Genomic DNA, 7,771 nt, shown 5'->3' on the forward strand with positions numbered 1-7,771 from the left:
AAGGTCCGCACAGATTTGCACATCACAACCAAGTGGGGCGCGGGTTAGGATTAGGGTTAGGGTTGGGTTTGGGGTTGGGGTTGGGCTTAGGCTTAGGTTTAGGTTTAGGCTTAGGACTGAGGTTGGAGTTGGGGTTGGGGTTAGGGTTAGGGTTGGGTTGAAGCTAAGCCTCGGTTTAGTGTTAGGGTTAGGGGTGTGGTTAAGGGTATAGTCATGTCATCCATATTTCTTCATTTGTATTTATTTAACAATTTCAATTTATTTATTGAATTTACTTTCAGCTTATTATATACTGACATATATTTGATATGTGCGGGAATATACCATGTATGTAGGACAAATTTTTTGCCTTTCTGCCATGTGTTGCTTCCTGTTTTTTTATACTTTGAAGGTTGTCTGATAAAGAGATCATTCCACTTGCATTGTTGACCTTCTTTTACTTGGCTTTTATGATCTTATTTAGGTGTTTTTCTTGTCTTGTTTTTGAATATTCATTTATTTGTGGGAGTGAGCAATTCAGTGTGGTGTGAGGGAGTAGGAGACAAACTATTAAGCAAACTCCGCAAAGTGTGTGGATTTATTCAGGGTTGGATTTCAGGGTGATTTGGATCATGATCTGACACACCCAAGGATTTTACATTTAATGGACTGCACCACCCTGGTGCCGGGTATGTGCTTGTTTTTAAGGCATTGTTTTAGTATTTTATAATATCTTATTTTTTTTAGTCTATGACATGAAATGTCTAATCATTTTCTCCACAAATTAGTATTTTATGTAATTATTCTCATTCTTTGTTTTGTCTACTTCTGCAACCCTGTCACTCTATCCCTTGCTGCTAATAATCACAGTATTTCTGCTGTTTCCAAGATCTTCCCTACCATACCCTATTTTCATAATTACATTTATTGTCCTTTTGTATTTCCTCCCCCTTTCCTTTGTTTCTTTTATAGTCAACATTTCCTCTTCTAGCCTGAATACAATGCACACACCCAAATACATTCTGCACACCAGAATTTGCAGTTATGTTAGTGGCAAATAGCTCCTCCTCCCTAGGCCTTGTTAGCACACTCACTTTATAGTCTTAATTTTAGTGTGGTAAAATCTTTAAATATTTTTATTTACACTTGTGATTTTTAAAAATCTAAGAAAAATTTGGCAGCCTGGGTGACTCAGTGGTTTAGCACTGTCTTCGGCCCGGGGCGTGATCCTGGGGACCCGGGATCGAGTCCCGCATTGGGCTCCCCGCAGGGAGCCTGCTTCTGCCTGTGTCTCAGCTTCTCTCTCTGTGTCTCTCATGAAAAAATAGATAAAATCTTAAAAAAAAATAAAAATCTAAGAAAAATATATCTGATTTAATCTCTTGAAAATATTCTCTACGTTAATTCTAAAATATTTAATAGGTTTGTTTTTACAATTAGGTGTTCAATGCACATGAAAATGATATTTTATAGGACATTATATCAGAAATATCTCAGGTCATATCTAGAAAAGAACTAATATCATTGTAAATGACTCTTCTTTTCCCACTTCTCTTCTTTACTTCATCATATATCAGGACCTAAAAAACGGTGTCGATTGACTGCTGGGACCTCTAATTTGTTTCATAGGTGGCTCCTGGCACCAAAGAAGTTATTTTTTTTTTATCACACTAAATATATAATTCTGTTCTCTATGATTTCCATTAGAAGCGTTGAAACATCCTCAAGAATGATAATCTGTCTCAACTTTGCGGTAAGTTCTACTTTTTTCTTCATTTTTTTTACTGTGATAAAATGCACATAATATAAAATTTACATTTTTGACCACTTTAAGGTCTACAGTTCAGTGGTATTATGTACATTCACAATATTAGGTGACCATCACTACTATCTATTTTTGGGACATTTTCATTATTCCAGATGAAAACCTCATGCCACGTTGGCAGTTCATCCTCATTCTCTCCCTACCCCCAGCCTCTGGCAGCCACTCCTATCACTTCATTGATAGCTACATACACTTATTTTCATAAAAATAGAATCCTACAACGTGGACGCTTTTTGTTTGGCTTCTTTTGCTCGGCATAACACTCCAAAGCCTGCCGGTGTCGCAGTGGGGATCAGCACTCCATTCCTCTTTACAGCTGAAGAGCATTCCATCACACGAGTGTGCTACGTTTTGCTTACCCATTCTTCTGTTGTTGGGCCTGTAGGTTGTTTCCACGTTGTAGCTATTGCAACCGGATACGCTATAATTGTTTGTGTGCAAGTATTTGTCTGAACACTTATTTCCGCTCAAATGTATGCCTACGAGTACAGTCGCCGGATCATATAGTCATAATAGGTCTAACTTATGGAGGAACCACTGAATTCCTTTCCACAGCAGCTGACCACTCTACATTTCCACCAGCAACGTTTGAGAGTTCCAACTTCTCCACATTCTTGTCATTATTTTCCTTCTTTCTGATGATGATACTCCTAGTGAGTGTGGATTCATGTCTCCTTGTGGTTTTGATTTATTTACATTTCTTTAATGAATAATGATGTTGGACAGCTTTTCGTGGTTTTCTTGGCCATTAAAATATCTTCTTTCTCTGTCCAAAATTTTTGCTCACATTTTAGTTGAGTTGTTTGCCTTTTTGCGGTTGAATTGAAACAGTTTTAAAAAAAAAACATATTCCAGGGATCCCTGGGTGGCGCAGCAGTTTGGCGCCTGCCTTTGGCCCAGGGCGCGATCCTGGAGACCCAGGATCGAGTCCCACATCGGGCTCCCAGTGCACGGAGCCTGCTTCTCCCTCTGCCTGTGTCTCTGCCTCTCTCTCTCTCTCTCTCTCTGTGACTATCATAAATAAATAAAAATTAAAAAAAAAACATATTCCAGATACTAGACCCTTATCAGAGACATTACTTCCTAATAACTTTCTCCCAATCTTTGGAAAACCTCTTCACTTGCTTGATAGTGTCCTATGATGTACTAAAACTTTTGATTGTGTGAATTCCAGTTTACTTATTTTTTCTTTTGTTGTTTTATGTTTTTGGCATCATATTTGAGATACATCGACAGACTCAAGGACATGAACATCTGCTGTATGGTTCTTCTCAGAGTTTTACAGCTATTAAATTTAATTCTTTGATCTAGTTTGCATTCATTTTTGTGTGTGATATAAAATAAGGGTCTGGTATCACTCATTTGCATGCAGATATTCAGCTCTCCAACACTGGGCACTGTTTTTCCCTTACTGAATTGTCTTAGGACCCTTGTCAAAAATCATTTATTCATAGATATAGGGGTTTTATTTCTGTACCCTGTATTCCATTCATCTATACCTCCATACCTCCAAATGTGTCAGTGTCACATTGCTTTGACTTAGCTTTGTAGAAAGTGTTGAACTCAGGAAGTATGCCAAGGTCTTCCAACCTTGGTCCTTTTAAGATTGCTTTGGCAATTTGAGGTTCTTAGAAATTCCATAGATGTTTTAGGCTCGGCTTTTCCATTTCTGCAAGATTGGCCATTGAGAGTTTGGTTGGGACTAAATTGAATCTGTAGATCGCTTCAGGGAATATTGTCATTGTAACAATATTAAGCCTTCCAATTTATGAGCATAGGGTGTGTTTCTATTCATTTGTGTTTTCTTTAATTTCTTACTACTATAGTATTTAGTTTTTAGTGTAAAAATATTTTACCTCATTGTTTAAATTTATTCCTAAGTATCAGGGTGCCTGGGTGGCTCAGTTGGTTAAGTGTCTGCCTTTGCTCAGGTCGTGATCCTGGGGTTGAGCCCTACCTCTGGCTCCCTGCTCAGCGAGGAGCCTGCTTCTCCTTCTCTCTCTCTGCCTGCTGCTCCCCCTGTTTGTGCTCTCTTTCCATCAAATAGATAAATAAAATCTTTAAAAAAAATTATTCTTAAGTATCATGTTTTTTCTAACGCTATTGTAAAGTCATTTGTCCTTAAAAAATGTTCAGATTGTTCATTGCTAGTGTATAGAAATACAGCTTCATCTTGTATGTTGATTTTATGTCTGAAACTTTGCCAAATTTATATAGGTTTTAACAGGTTTTTTTGGTAAATTCTTTTTTTTTTAATTTTTATTTATTTATGATAGTCACAGAGAGAGAGAGAGAGAGAGAGAGGCAGAGACACAGGCAGAGGGAGAAGCAGGCTCCATGCACTGGGAGCCCGACGTGGGATTCGATCCTGGGTCTCCAGGATCGCGCCCTGGGCCAAAGGCAGGCGCCAAACCGCTGCGCCACCCAGGGATCCCGGTAAATTCTTTAGGATTATTTTTTCATATAGCATCATGCCATTTATGAATGGGGATAGTTTTACTCTTTCCTGTCCAATTTTGAAGACTTTTATTTCTTTTTATCGACTAATTGCTATGGCTGACAATTCCAGGATAGTATTGAAGGGAAGCAGTGAAAGCAGGCATCCTGGTCTTGTGCTTGATCTTAGGAGGGGAACTTTCAGTCTTTTAGGCACCATTTAGTCTGGTGCTACTTTGGGGATTTTCATATATGCCCTTTCTCATGTTGAGGAAGTTATCCTCTATTCCTAGATTATTGAGTTTTTTTTTTTCATGAAAGGATGCTGATTTTCCCCCCAAATGCATTGAAATGATTGTACGGATTTTTCCTTTATGCCATTAATGTGGTGTATTACTTTATTTGGTTTTCATATGTTGAGCCACCGTTGTATTCCTGGGATAACTTCTGCTTGATCATAGTATGTCCTCCTCTTTTTTTTTTTTTAAGATTTTATTTATTTATTCATGAAAGATACAGAGAGAGAGAGAGAGAGAGAGAGAGAGAGAGAGAGAGAGAGGCGGAGACACAGGCAGAGGGAGAAGCAGGCTCCGAAGTGGGACTCAATCCCAGGACTCCAGGATCAGGCCCCAGGCTAAAGGCGGCGCTAAACTGCTGGGCCACCGGGGCTGCCCTGTCCTCGTCTTAATATGACACTGGATTCAATTTGCTAGTATTTTGTTGGGGAATTATGCATCTGTGTTCATAAGGGATTTTGTTCTTTTTTCTTTTTCTTGTGATGCCTTTGTCTGGCTATGATATCAGTATAATACTGACTTCATAGAGTGAATTAGGCACCATTTCCTCCTATTCTGTTCTTTGGAAGATGATGAGAGGCACTAGGATAAATTTTTATTTAAAATTTTCGTGGAAATTCACTAGCTAAGCCATGTGATCATGAACCCTTTTGAAGGGAGAGGTTCTTGACTACTAATTCAACCTCTTTATTTTTTTTAGGGCTGTTTAGGTTTATTTTTTATGTTTTCTTGAGTAGGTCTTGGTAAATTTTATGCTTTCGGGAACTTGTCAATTTCATCTAAGTAATCTAGTTTGTTGGTGTAAAATTGTTCATAATATTCTTGTATAATCTTTTGTGTTTATTGGTAATCTTTGGTTATTGGTAGTCATGTGCCTACTTACTTTTCTGATTTTAGTACTTTGAATATTTCTTTTTTCTTAATCTAGCTAAGGTTTGTCAGTTTTGTTAATCTTTGCAAGGAATAAACTTTTCGTTTTATTGAATTTATTGTTTTTCTTTAATTTTTGAATGTATTTTAAGTGAGATTTTATGTATTTATTTGAGAGAGAGAACATGAACAGGAGGAGGGACAGAGGGCAAGGGAGAAGCAGACTCCCCGCAGAGCAGAGAGCCCAACATGGGGCTTGGTCCCAGCACCACGGAATCATGACCTGAGCTGAAGGCAGATGCTTAACCAACTGGGCCACCCAGGAACCTCAAGTTTATTGAGGTGTTTCTCTGTTTTGTTTCTTGCTTTTCTTCTGCTCCCTAGTGTTAAATTAGCTCTTCTTTTTCTCGTTCCTTAAGATACAAAGTGATGTTACTGAATTGACTTCTATCTTCCTTTTATTATTTTTTTAAAGATTTTATGTATTTATTTGAGAGAGAGAGAGACTGAGCACAAGCAGGGGGATGGGCAGAGGGAAAAGGAGAAGCAGACTCCCTGCTGAGCCGGGAGCTCAACACAGGCTCCAGCCCATAATGACCTGAGCTGATGGCAGACACTTAACCCTCTGAGCCACCGAGGGGCTCCTATCTTCCTTTTAAATATGAACATTTACAGTGATAAAGTTCTCTTCGAGTGCTGCATCACTGTCTTGCACATACTTTAGCATCTTGTGTCCTCATTTTCATTTGTCACTATTTTATTTTTTTCCTATTTAAAAAATTTTGGTAAAATATATAACATAGCACAAAATTTACCAACTTAAGAATTTTTTAAGCATATAGTTCAGTGGTATTAAATACATTCATAATGCTCTCCTAGGGAATCCCTGGATGGCTCAGTGGTTTAGCTCCTGCCTTCCGCCCAGGGCGTGATCCTGGAGTCCTGGGATCGAGTCCCACGTCAGGTTCCCTGCATGGAGCCTGCTTCTCCCTCTGCCTGTGTCTCTGCCTCTCTCTCTGTGTGTCTTTCAATGAATAAATAAATAAAATAAAAAGCCATACATAATGCTCTCCTATCAGTGCCTCCCATCTCCGACTCTTTCTATCTAGTAAAACTAAAACTCTCTACCCATTAAATAATAACATCCTATTCCTCTATCCTCTCAGCCCCTGGCCTGGAAACATCATTCTACTTTTTGTCTCTATGACTATGGCTACTGTAAGTTTCTGATTTAAGTGGAAACATAGAGTTTTGCCTTTTTGTGACTGATTTCATTTAGCATTTAGTCTTCATTATTCATCCATATTGTATTTTATGCCAGAATATCCCTCCTTCTAAGATGGACTAATAGCCCATGGTATGGATAAAGCACATCTTGCTTGTCCATTCATCCATTGATGGGCATTTGTATTGCTTCCACATTTTTAGCTATTATGAGTAATGCTGGGCCGCCCGGCTGGAGCGTCTGTCTTCAGCCCAGGGAGTGACCCTGGGGTCCCGGGATCGAGTCCTGCATCAGGCTCCTCGCAGGGGGCCTGCTTCTCCCTTGCCTGGGTCTCTGCCTCTCTCTGTGTCTCTCATGAATAAATGATAAAATCTTAAAAAAAAATAAAAAGAAGAATCCTGCTGTATTTATTTATTTATTTTTTAAAGATTTGATTTATTTAGTAATGAGAGAGAGAGAGAGAGAGACCCAGGCAGAGGGAGAAGCAGGCTCCATGCAGGGAGCCCGACGTGGGACTCGATTCCGGGTCTCCAGGATCAGGCCCTGGGCCGAAGGCAGGCACTAAACCGCTGAGCCACCCAGGGGTCCCCAGAATCCTGCTATAAACATGGATGTACACACACCCGCTATCAATTCTTTTGGGTTTGTATACACCCAGGAGTGAAATTGCTGGATTGTATACTATTTCTATATGTAATTTTTTGGAGAAATTGCAAACCTGTTTTCTACAGTGGATATATTATTCATTTTACATTCCCACCAACATGCACGAGGGTTCCAATTTCTTAACATCTTTACTAACACTTACTATTATTATTTTTTTGATAGTTGTCATCCTCATGGGTATGAAGTGGCATCCTGTAGTTTTAAGTTCCACTTCCTTAACGGTTAATGATGTGGAAAATTTTGTGTGTGTGCACATTGGTATTTTGCATATTTTCTTTGGAAAACCGTCTATTCAAGTTCTTTGCCCATTTTTTTTTAAAGATTTTATTTATTCATTCATGATAGTCACACAGAAAGAGAGGCAGAGACATAGGCAGAGAGAGAAGCAGGCTCCATGCACCGGGAGCCCGATGTGGGAGTCGATCCCGGGTCTCCAGGATCGCGCCCTGGGCCAAAGGCAGGCGCCAAACCGCT

The sequence above is a fragment of the Canis lupus genome, chromosome 20 (genome assembly GCF_011100685.1).
Source record: "Canis lupus familiaris isolate Mischka breed German Shepherd chromosome 20, alternate assembly UU_Cfam_GSD_1.0, whole genome shotgun sequence".
Taxonomy (NCBI): Eukaryota; Metazoa; Chordata; class Mammalia; order Carnivora; family Canidae; genus Canis; species Canis lupus.